Below are 12,544 nucleotides of genomic sequence, written 5' to 3' on the forward strand. Positions count from 1 at the left end.
TCAACTATATGTAATCTCCCTAAAAAGAAAATCCCAGGACTAGAAGGCTTCACATAAGAATTCTACCAAACATTTAAAGAGAAACTAGTACCTATATTACTCAACCTGTTCCAAAATATAGAAGAAGAAGGAAGAATACCCAACACGTTCTATGAAGCAAACATCACCCTGATCCCCAAAACAAGATAAGACCCAACAAGAAAAGAAAATTATAGACCAATATCACTAATGAATATAGATGCATTCTCCAGAATATAGAAAATATTCAACAAGATCCTAATGAACAGAATCCAGCAACACATCAAACAAATTATAAATCATGACCAAGTTGGTTTTATCCCTGGGTCTCAAGGCTGGTTCAATATACGTAAATCTATAAGTATAATTCAGCACATAAAGAAATTAAAAACCAAAGACCATATGATTCTCTCAATTGATGCAGAAAAAGCTTTTGATAATATCCACCATCGCTTCATGATCAGAACACTTAAGAAAATAGGTATAGAAGGGACATTTCTTAAACTGATAGAGGACATCTACAGCAAAACTACAGCCAATATTGTATTGAATGGAGTTAAATTGGAATCATTTCCACTCAGATCAGGAACCAAACAAGGCTGCCCATGTCTCCACTGCTCTTTAACATTGTAATGGAAGTGTTAGCCATCACAATTAGGAAAGAATAGGTGATCAAGGGTATCCATATAGTGTCAGAAGAGATCAAGCTTTCACTCTTCGCATATGATATGATTGTCTATCTGGAAAACACTAGGGATTCTACTACAAAACTCTTAGAAGTGATCAAGGAATACAGCAGCGTCTCAGGTTACAAAATTAACATTCATAAATCAGTAGCTGTTATATATAGCAACAAAAGTCAAGCTGAAAAAACAGTTAAGGACTCTATTTCATTCACAGTAGTGCCAAAGAAGATGAAATATTTGGGAGTTTATCTAACAAAGGACGTGAAAGATCTCTATAAAGAGAACTATGAAACTCTAAGGAAAGAAATAGCCGAAAATATTAACAAATGGAAAATCATACCATGCTCATGGCTGGGAAGAATCAACATTGTTAAAATGTCCATACTACACAAAGCAATATACAATTTTAATGCAATCCCTATTAAAACTCCACTGTCATACTTTAAAGATCTTGAAAAAATAATTCCTCATTTTTATGGAATCAGAAAAAAACTCAAATAGATAAGACATTACTCAGAAATAAAAACAAAGAAGGAGGAATCACACTACGGTACCTCAGACTATACTATAAATCGATAGTGATCAAAACAGCATGGTACTGGCACAAAAACAGAGAGGTAGAATTATGGAACAGAAGAGAGAACTAAAAGATTAACCCAGCTACTTACCGTTATTTGATCTTTGAGAAGCCAATTAAAAACATTAGTGGGGAAAATATCTCCTATTTAACAAATGGTGCTGGGTGAACTGGCTGGCAACCTGTAGAAGACTGAAACTGGACCTACACCTTTCACCATTAACTAAGATAGACTCTCACTGGATCAAAGATTTAAACTTAAGATGTGAAACTATAAAAAATACTAGAGGAGAGTGCAGAGAAAACCCTTGAAGAAATAGGTCGGGGTGAGTATTTTATGAGGAGGACCCCTCCGGGGCAATTGAAGCAGCTTCAAAAATACACTACTGGGACCTGATCAAACTAAAAAGCTTCTGCACAGCCAAGAACACAGTAAGTAAAGCAAGCAACAGCCCTCAGAATGGGAGAAGATATTTGCAGGTTATGTCTCCGACAAAGGTTTAATAACCAGAATCCACAGAGAACTCAAACGCATTAGCAAGGATAGAACAAGGGATCCCATTGCAGGCTGGGCAAGGGATTTGAAGAGAAACTTCTCTGAAGAAGACAGGTGCATGGCCTACAGACATATGAAAAAATGCTCATCATCTTTAATCATCAGAGAAATGCAAATCGAAACTACTTTGAGATATCATCTAACTCCTGTAAGATTAGCCCATATCACAATATCCCAAGACCAGAGATGTTGGCATGGATGTGGAGAAACGGGAACACTTCTACACTGCTCATGGAAATGCAAATTAATACATTCCTTTTGAAAAGATGTTTGGAGAACACTTGGAGGTCTAAAAATAGACCTGCCATTCAATCCTAGAATTCCTCTACTAGGTATATACCCAGAAGACCAAAAATCACATTATAACAAAGATATTTGTACCAGAATGCTTACTGCAGCCCAATTCATAATTGCTAAGTCATGGAAAAAGCCCAAGTGCCCATCGATCCACGAATGGATTAATAAATTGTGGCATGTGTACACCATGGAATATTATGCAGCCTTAAAGAAAGATGGAGACTTTACCTCTTTCATGTTTACATGGATGGAGAGGCAACATATTCTTCTTAGTAAAGTATCTCAAGAATGGAAGAAAAAGTATCCAATGTACTCAGCCCTACTATGAAACTATTTTGTGGCTTTCATATGAAAGCTATAACCCAGTTATAACCTAAGGATATGGGGAAGGGGGAGAGGGAGGTGAGGGAAGGGGGAGGATGGGCAGCGGGAGGGTGATTGGTGCTGTTATACCTGTGGTACATCTTACATGTGCACATGTGAAACTTAGTAAATGTAGAACATAATGTCTTAACACAATAAATAAGGAAATGCCAGGAAGGGTACATTAACCAGTGTGATGAAAATGTGTCAAACGGTGTATAAAAGCAGTGTATGGTGCCCCATGATTGCATTAATGTACATAGCTTTGATTTAATAAAATTAAAAAAAAGAAATGATTCAAAAGTGCTGAAATAAAATAATTGTCAAGAGGTGTTATCTTTTTAGAAAGAAAGGAAAAACCAACACATTCCTGGGTAAACCCCCCAAACAACAACAACAACAAAACAAAGGGAATTTGTTACCAGAAAATCTAAAAGAATGGTTAAACTATATCAGGAAAAGAAAACATAAAGGAATAACAGAGGGAACTTAAGTCCTAATATATCAGTAGTCAAGTTAAATGTAATGATCTGCATTCATCAGCTAATGGCAGATACTAGCAGAGAGGATTACATAATATGACTCAACTATATGTTATCTAAAATAAATCATCTTCCAAAGGAAAGAATGAAAATATACATTATGCAAATATTAATTAAAAGAAAGTGAGAATGACTATATTATTGTCTAATAAATTAAGATGCATAACTAGAGAGAAAGAAAGAATACATAATAATATAAATGTCAATGCACCAGAAAGATGTAGAAGTGTGTACAGGTATACACAAAAGAAATAATACACAGAGCTAACAAATATGCAAATCAAAACCTAATAGACCTGAAAGTAAAAATAGAAAAGTCCATTTTTAGTTAAAGATTTCAACACTCCTTCAAAACAATTGATAGAACAACTAGAAAGATATTCATCGAATATATAGATATATAGAAGAACTGATAGAAATCATTAGTCATTACCATTCATGCATCAATCCCCCAAAGGTTTATAAAAAAACTTTAAGTGCTCATAAAGTTTATAAAAATATAGTCCACATGCTGGACCATAAAACCATCTCAACAAATTTAAAATAATTGAAATCACATAAAGTTTGCCCTCTACCTATGATAAAATCAAATTAGTAATTTAATTAAAATTATTAATTTAAAATACAATTCTCTAAGCTTCCACATCAAGAATGTAGTAAAAAAAAAAAAAAAAAAAAAAGACTTCAACCAACAGATGGAAGAAAATAATATAAGTAAGAGCAGAACTCAACAGAATTGGGGGAAAAGAACAAAGTCAATAAAATTAGAGCCGGTTCTTTGAAAAGGTCAATAAAATTGACAAACTCATAATAGGACTGAAAAGAAAAGAGAGAGAGATGACACAAATTATGAATAGCAGGAATGTAACAGAAAAGATCCTTATAGAACTATAGAACCTATAGACATTTTGAGGATACTAAAGGAATGTAGTGAACAACTATAATCACATACATATTTCAAAAACATGCTTGACCAACTCTTCCAAAAACACAGACGGCCATAACTTATCCAATATAAAAGAGATAACCATTAAGGAAACTGAATTTGTCATTTAAAAACTCACCAGAAGTAAACCTTTTGTCTCAGATAGTTACACTGGAGAATTCCACCAAACGTTTGAATACAAAACAACACTATTTCTATCCATTATTTTTTTCAGACAATATAAAAGAAGGAAACACTTCCTGGAATTATGCATGTCAAAAATATAAAAGCCAAATGTTATTGATTTTATTTTAAGCTATGTTATAATGTTAAATATAATTTGTTGCAAATTTTTGGAATTACAGGCCAATTACAGTCCACTGAAACTTAAAAAAAGAAAACAGAGAGAGATGGAAGAAATTAATAACTGACATGCACTTTGCTAAGCAAAAGAAGTCAATTTGAAAGTTTATACACTTTATGATTTCAATTACATGTAAATGACTTTCTAGAAAAGGAAAAACTAAAGAAATACTAAAAACATAAGTAGGTGCCAAATATTTATGTGTTGGGGGCAGTAGGTGGGAACTGGGAGAAGCACAGAAAATTTTTAGAACGTGAAAATACTCTGTGTGATATACTACTGTCAGGGTCCCAGCCCAAGAGCAGCATCTATTGAGACCTGTGGAAACTGGTGGCAATCCACTGAAGAAATATGAAGTAAGGAGCTACGATAAAGAAAGACACAAGACATATAGCGTAGAATTAAAAGTGGGAGCTCAGGGGTCCATTGCTCCTCGTGATTCTGGCAATGTCTCAGAGTGTTTGCTCCACTCTGATTTTATTGAAGTCTATTTGCCCCGAAGGTAAGCTGAGAGAGGGAAAAAAGAGTCAGCAGTTTCTCAGATTGATTATATCAGCCTCTATTGTTATTATAATTAACCTTAAGGGTGGCCTTCAGTAATCTGAAATCTGAGCCTTGGATTGGGAGAACTTCCTGCTTGAGGTCACACACACAGATTTCTAGGGAGGTGTTAAGTTCCACTAGTTCTCTGTGGCGTAAAACACCAGGAGCTTTAATCTCCTCTGAGGTGGGGTGGGAGGGAAGTATTTTCCTCCCATCACTACCATAGAGGATTTTCCTCTGCTATAAGGGATATAAGCTCTTTTGCCCATATTTCAGAACTGGAGCTACTCCCTTGATCTCTGCCCCAGGCAAATACAAATCTCCACAATAAGTATCTGCTTTTGTCTGTTTAATGGGTAGGAAAAGCCCCAGAAGATGTATCTTTTCTTAGGACTTGTCATAGCCTCTTCAATGACCGTTATTCTCCTCAGAGTGCTCACAGACCCAGCAAGGTCTTTGTAAACTGTATCTCCAACAGAGTAGAATTTCAGAAAAGGCAAGAAGCTTGCTAGTAATGGTGAGCTTAAATGTAAACTAGCTGACTTTTCTTTGTTCTGACTCACTCAGCTTACTTTTTAGTTTTCCTCTTTAACTGGGGGTGCTTTCCTTTGCCAAGAATGGGGTCTTCAGTCCCCATTCTCCCAGCGTACTACAAGGGTACATACAAGTTATGTATTTATCCAAATCTATAGACTTTCCAATACCAAGGGTGACCCTCAATACAAACTATGGACTTCAGGTGAGCTTGATGTCAGTGTGGGGTCATTAGTTGTAGCCAATGTACCACTCTGGTAGGGAATGTTAATAATAGGGGTAACTATGCATGTGTTAGTGTTAGTGGAATTTCTTTCTTCTGTAGGTTTTTTGTCTTGGGGATTAGAAGAATGAACCCACCTATAGATTGATGGTAAAATAGGATTTATTAGCCAGAAAGGAATACAGAAGGAGTAAGAAGCACCAGATCATCTGGCCAAGGAAAAAACCCAAGTAGGAACATCTCCACCTGGGTCCTTTGTGTATATATAGTCACCTGGGTCCTTTGTAGTTACATTTGGCCAGGAGTTTGTAACAAATGAATACAGTCCCTTCCCCTCAGAGCACAGTGAATGAGTCATTCTCTTCATGAAATTGCCCAGGATTAGGTTACTTACATGGACTTTCCCAGGCCTAGGAAATGGGAGTTCCCTATTCAGACCTGATGAAGGGTCCCTGTGTCACTCTGAGGCCTGTGAAATTCCCACAGGGGAGTAGTGCAGCCAGAGGAAGGTTCTCTAGGTCTAAGCATGGTTCTGGGGTTGGTACTGGGCAGCAGTGCTTGCTGTGCCACAGTCTCCAGCGATTTCCTAGGGACAGGGGCTTCCTTGCACTTGACCCTCTGGGGTCCACTTGGTTCTCTAGCCCTTGCCTCCCCACATCCTACTGCACCAACACTCCAGTGGTGCAAGCAGAGGCCAAGCAGAGGCAAGCCAGGTCCTCCTGGGCAGGCTGGCAGGACCTGAGCCCTGGCACCACCCATCCTGTATCATTAGGGCAAGGGGTATATGTGAAATCTCTGTCCATTCTTTCAATTTCATATAAAACCTAAAATTCTTCTTTTGAAAAGTTACTTAAAATTTTCAGATTCATGGAATTTACTCTCAATTTTTTGAGTGAGTCAGTCTATGATGAAACCTAGAATTTATCTTTTAGCAAATACCTAAAGCCAACATGGATAAACTACTGCCTGTAGGCCAAGTCTGACTCACTGGCTATTTTTTGTTTCTTTGTTTATTTGTTGATAGCTTTAGAGAGAAGAATCATTTCGCATTCAAGAAGATTTCTTGACATGTACATATTCAAATTGTAGTGTCCATTAGTAAAGTTTTATTGGAACATCCAAAATATTGTCAAATAAACTTCTACAATATGAATATAAAATGATTCCTCAAACCAAGTGAGGTTTACTTAAAGGGTGCAATGCTGGCTCAATATCTCAATATCAATTAAAATAATACAATGTATTCTCAATAAAATAAGAAAAAAGTGCTCATAGTTAACACATTTCAAAAAGTCTTTAAAATGATCTTTTAACAACATTTATTTTAGCTCTTAGCACTGTAAACAAGTTTCATTTTTTAATTTTTTTGGTCTACTTAGTGTTACTTTCTTCTGCATTTTTGTGGGGATTTTTTTTTTTTTGTCAGTGATTCGACTGTTTAAACTGGTCTCCCCAAATCTAGTAATGAAGTCTAGTGTTCTTTGGAACAAGAAAGTAGCTGTGATTGTGACAATGGATATATTTTGGACAGCCATTGAGAAAATCTGCATTCATTAATATCCATGCATGAAACCGAAGCACACAGAGTTTAAATAACTTGCTCAGATTATATCACTAGTAAATGGTAGAGCTGAGATGCAAAACCACTTTGCACTTTTAGCCATTGCCATTGGGCTGTGTAAAATATTAAATAAAATCCATCAGATGGAAAAAAAAACTACCCTCTAAAATTATGTTATACTGATAATTCTAAATAATATAAAAGAAAGCTAAGTTAGGAAAAAAAGGCCTCTTAAGTTTTTGCAATTCAAAATGTATCCATTGTCACAATCACGAATTCTGTTGGGGGGCAATGCATTACTCTTAGAAATAAGCACGAAATTCAAACATTTTTGCATTTTCAGAATTATTAAATTAATTTACATTTGGTTTATTTTAAATTGTTGTCATGTTAAGAATACTAACTATGGTAATAGCTTTGATATTTTGTTTTATTTGTTTACATTAGCTGTATAGAATACATATACCTTAAAGAAATTTGAATTGGGAAAATTATAAAGATTTATTTATTGCATTTAATCTAACTTCACTAATTTTACTGTGGTATCATAAATTAAATAATATAAATGAAAATTCAACATGCTATATTCATTACTGTAAATTAATTAAATACTTGCTAAGACATAAATTAGTTTTATAAAAACAAAGCTATTCTAAGAATAAATCAAATTTGGATACACATTTCCATTTAATCCTTGTAAACCCTTAGTGAGAAACTCCAAGAGTACATGAACTAGTACACCAGCAAAACATAGCAGTTATAAAATTATCTTGTGTATTAAGAAGATTACTTTACACCAAATTAATTTTGTACTGATATGGCTTTAGAACAATTTAATATATTTCTGACCAAGTAGACTCAAAAAGAAAAACAAGTTACACTGAATACATTTTAAATTTTAGTTGTGCAAAAACTATTAATCTTTCCTTTGTTAAAATCAATGTCATTTTTATTGGTAATTAATTACATTTTTCTGAATGAGTCGATTGTTCTCATCAAAAACTATGTGTGATCTCCAAATATCTTAATAGATAAGTTAAGCACAATAAGAATAGCTTAGGCCCTAAATAATATTGTATAAATTTTTAATTTGTGAAAATTTTTTAATTTTCAAACATGCTAAATAGCTGCTATGGGCCTTTAGATTTTGAATATGTATCTCTACTTGTATAAACATTCCCACAATTAAAATTCTAAAAGTTTTCTGACTTTCAGGACAAAACCGTATCATAATGTTTTGACCGTTCTTTGAAAAGCTGAAGACATGGTATCAAACTGTCATCTAATCCTATGTTCTTCCTACGCTGGAAAAAAAATAGTAATATATTTTATGCCCCATGTATTACACTTCCCCACATGCCGGTACTTTCTGAGACCAAGGGACACATTTCTTTAATCTCAGAAAATCAGAGGAGCTAGGTTATTCCTAGGGTGAAGGATTTGCAGTGGTATATGGAAGAGTAAAGAAAGTCTATGAATAATTTAGAAAACTAAATTTCTCTTGGAAGTGACATATATTTGATTTCATCTGCAACTCTGAAGTACAAATTTCAAATCTACGTAGAGAGAAAAATTAGATGTGAAAATGTTTAAATCTGTAGTCTGCTGGGTCCCCCGGTAGTCAGTGATTATTATTTTGGGAGCAGCTTCTTTGTCTTGATGGTGAAAACATGAGATAGATTAACATACTGGATGGAATGTTTTATTGGAACAAGAAAATGCAAATTTGATTTTTTTAAATGTTTACTGAATGTAAAAACCCCATAATTATAAGATCATGGATCTTAGCAGAATTACTGCCTTCACAGGGTATACCTCTTAAACTTGTGGGGACACTATTCAGCATACCACTTGTATTTAGCAGCCTTAAGACAGCAGTACCAGAAAATCTTCAAAATGTGGAAACACCTTCCAAATCAAAGACTTGATATAAATCCCAAATGACATTTAAATATCTGCCAAATATTCAAGACATTTGTCAGGATTGCTTAGGCTAATTCCATTTTACTTAAAATACAAGATATTTTGGCACAGTTTTAAGAAACACAGAATTTTCCAAAACTGTAATCACTATGTAAATTGAGGACAAATTGTACTATTTACCACAGAGTAGATAGCAGACACTCATTAAATATTTGTGTAGTCGATTAAATGGGATACAAGGAAAATACACGAGAGAAGTGAAATTTCTTGGTAGAAGGTAAAACAGAACCCTGAGACCTAAATGGGTTCATAATCTGTTAAAGAATATGTGTATGTTATCCTGCTAATTCTTTTATCCCACTCTGGAAGTTGAGCGATTTAAGATCGGGAGTATTCCTTATTCAAATTTTGGTTCCCAGAACTTGTCATATTCATGATGGTATTGAAAACAGCGTTGAGGAAAAAAAGAAAGAAAAAAAAAAGATAGATTAAATCTACACTCTTCTGCTCATGCTGTGCATTTATATGTCTATAAACCTCAAGTTGTTCAAATTTTGACCTAAAATGCACATTTTGTGATTGTGCTATTAGATCTTAGAAACTTAGTAACCCTACTCACAGGCTGGGCCTCAGTGGCTCAAGCCTTTAACCCTAGCACTTTAGGAGCACATGGCGGGAGGATCTCTTGAGCTCAGGAATCCAAAAGAAGCCTGAGTAAGAGTGAGACCCTGTCTCTACCAAAAATAGAAAATACAGAGTAGTATTGGGTGAGCATCGTGTTTGGCTGCTGTAGTCTCAGTTACTGAGAAAGCTGAGGAAGGCGGATCACTTGTTTTTTGTTTTTTTTCTAAATACAAAAAAATTTTATTTGTGTTATCAAAGACTCTAAGAAATGATGACATAATATGGTTAACAGAGTTGATGGAAAGACACAAATAGGTTCTTTTAAAAGTTATAGATAATTAATCACTTTGTTTCATTCAACCATCCCTGGATTATGTATACCAGAGAACATCTCTGGTATACTCCCAACTGAATCATAAGCATGATGTGTCCAGGCGATACACTTATGAATCCCTTCTTTAGTCCTGATTATCTCTCTCTTTTTTTTCTTTTTCTTCTTTTTCTCTGGACTAGGAATTGCTGTGCTGGTACATGGTTCTTCCTCAGAAAGCGGTTCTTCCTTAATGTGTTTCTTTTTATCCTCTTTCTTCTTCTTCTTCTTCACAGATGTCTCCTCCTCTTCTACCACTTCTTCTTCCTCCTCTTCAACTTTAATTTAATTTAATTTAATTTATTTTTTTATTGAATCATAGCTGTGTACATTGATATGATCATGGGGCATCATTCACTAGCTTCACAGACCGTTTACCAAGTTTCACATATACCCTTGTAAGATGCACCACTGGTGTAATCCCACCAATCCCCTTCCCTCTACCCACCACCCCCCTCCCTCCCCTCCCTTTTCTCCTTCCCCCTATTCTTAGGTTGTAACTGGGTTATAGCTTTCATGTGAAAACCCTAAATTAGTTTCATAGGGCTGAGTACATTGGGTATTTTTTTTTTCCATTCTTGAGATACTTTACTAGGAAGAATATGTTCCCTCTCCATCCATGTAAACATGAAAAAGGTAAAGTCTCCATCTTTCTTTAAGGCTGCATAATATTCCATGGTGTACATATACCACAATTTATTCATCCATTCGTGGATCAATGGGCACTTGGGCTTCTTCCATGACTTAGCAATTATGAATTGGGCTGCAATAAACATTCTGGTACAAATATCTTTGTTATGATGTGATTTTTGGTCTTCTGGGTATATGCCCAGTAGAGGGATTACAGGATTGAATGGCAGATCTATTTTTAGATCTCTAAGTGTTCTCCACATCTCTTTCCAAAAGGAATGTATTAATTTGCATTCCCACCAGCAGTGCAAAAGTGTTCCCTTTTCTCCACATCCATGCCAACATCTCTGGTCTTGGGATTTTGTGATATAGGCTAGTCTCACTGGAGTTAGATGGTATCTCAAAGTAGTTTTGATTTGCATTTCTCTGATGATTGTTAGAGTTTCTCTTATAAATTGAGGTGCATTCTGGTTGGGTGCATAGATATTAATAATTGAGATCTCATCATACTGAGTATTACCCTTAACAAATATGAAGTGACCATTCTTGTCCTTCCTTACTTTTGTTGGTTTAAAGCCTATTGTATCTAAAAATAAAATTGCAACACCTGCTTTTTTCTGATTACCATTTGCCTGAAATATGGATGACCATCCTTTCACCCTGAGTCTGTATTTGTCTTTTAAGTTAAGATGTGACTCTTGTATGCAACAAATATCTGACCTGAGTTTTTGTATCTAGTCAGCTAACCTATACCTCTTTAGAGGACAGTTTAAGCCATTCACATTAATGGAGAATATTGATAAGTCTGGTGAAGTTTTGGGTATCGAGTTTTTCAAAAGTCCAGTGGGCATTTTTAATCCTTTCGCCAGTGTGGAAATTGGAGTTTGATCCGAAGTTTCTGAGTGAGTTTACTTTTGTGGTATAGGATTGGGTTGGTCATTATGGAGGATAGGTCTGAGAATATCCTGAAGAGCTGGTTTGGTTATGGCAAATTTCTTCAACACATGAATGTCATTAAAGTATTTAATTTCTCCATCATAAATGAAACTCAGTTTATCTGGATACAAGATCCGGGGTTGAAAGTTATTTTGCTTTAGGAGATTAAAATTTGGTGACCACCCTCTTCTGGCTTGAAAAGTTTCAGCAGTGAGATCTGCAGTCATTCTAATATTCTTCCCTTTGAAGGCAATGGTTTTCTTTCTCCTGGCAGCTTTGAGGATTTTCTCCTTCATATTAACTTTAGTGAAGTTAATTATGATATGCCTGAGGGATGTCTTATTGGGGTTGAGTTGTGCTGGGGTTCTGAAGCTGTCCGCTATCTGAATTTCAGAATCTGTAGGCATGTCTGGAAAATTCTCTTTTATAATTTCATGCAGAAGGGCCTCTGTGCCCAGCGAGGCCATTTCATCTGTTTCTGGAACTCCTATGATTCGGATGTTTGCCTTCTTCGAATTATCCCAGAGCTCTCTGAGACAATGATCCATTTTTGCTCTCCATTTCTCATCATCTTTGAGAGTTTGGGAGCGTTCAAAGACTTTGTCTTCAATGTCAGAAATCCTTTCTTCTGCTTGCTCCATTCTGTTACTGACGGATTCTACTGTATTTTTAATATCTTTGAGAGCTTCAAATTCTTGCTTCAGTGTGTCTAAGTCTTTGGTGCTTTTGTCTTTAAATTCATTAAATTCTTTTTTTTTTTTTGGCCAGGGACAGGTTTGAACCTGCCACCTCCAGCATATGGGACTGGCGCCCTACTCCTTGAGCCACAGGCACCACCCTAAATTCCTTAAATTCTTGAGACAACTTTTGAA

The sequence above is a fragment of the Nycticebus coucang genome, chromosome 10 (genome assembly GCF_027406575.1).
Source record: "Nycticebus coucang isolate mNycCou1 chromosome 10, mNycCou1.pri, whole genome shotgun sequence".
Classification (NCBI taxonomy): domain Eukaryota; kingdom Metazoa; phylum Chordata; class Mammalia; order Primates; family Lorisidae; genus Nycticebus; species Nycticebus coucang.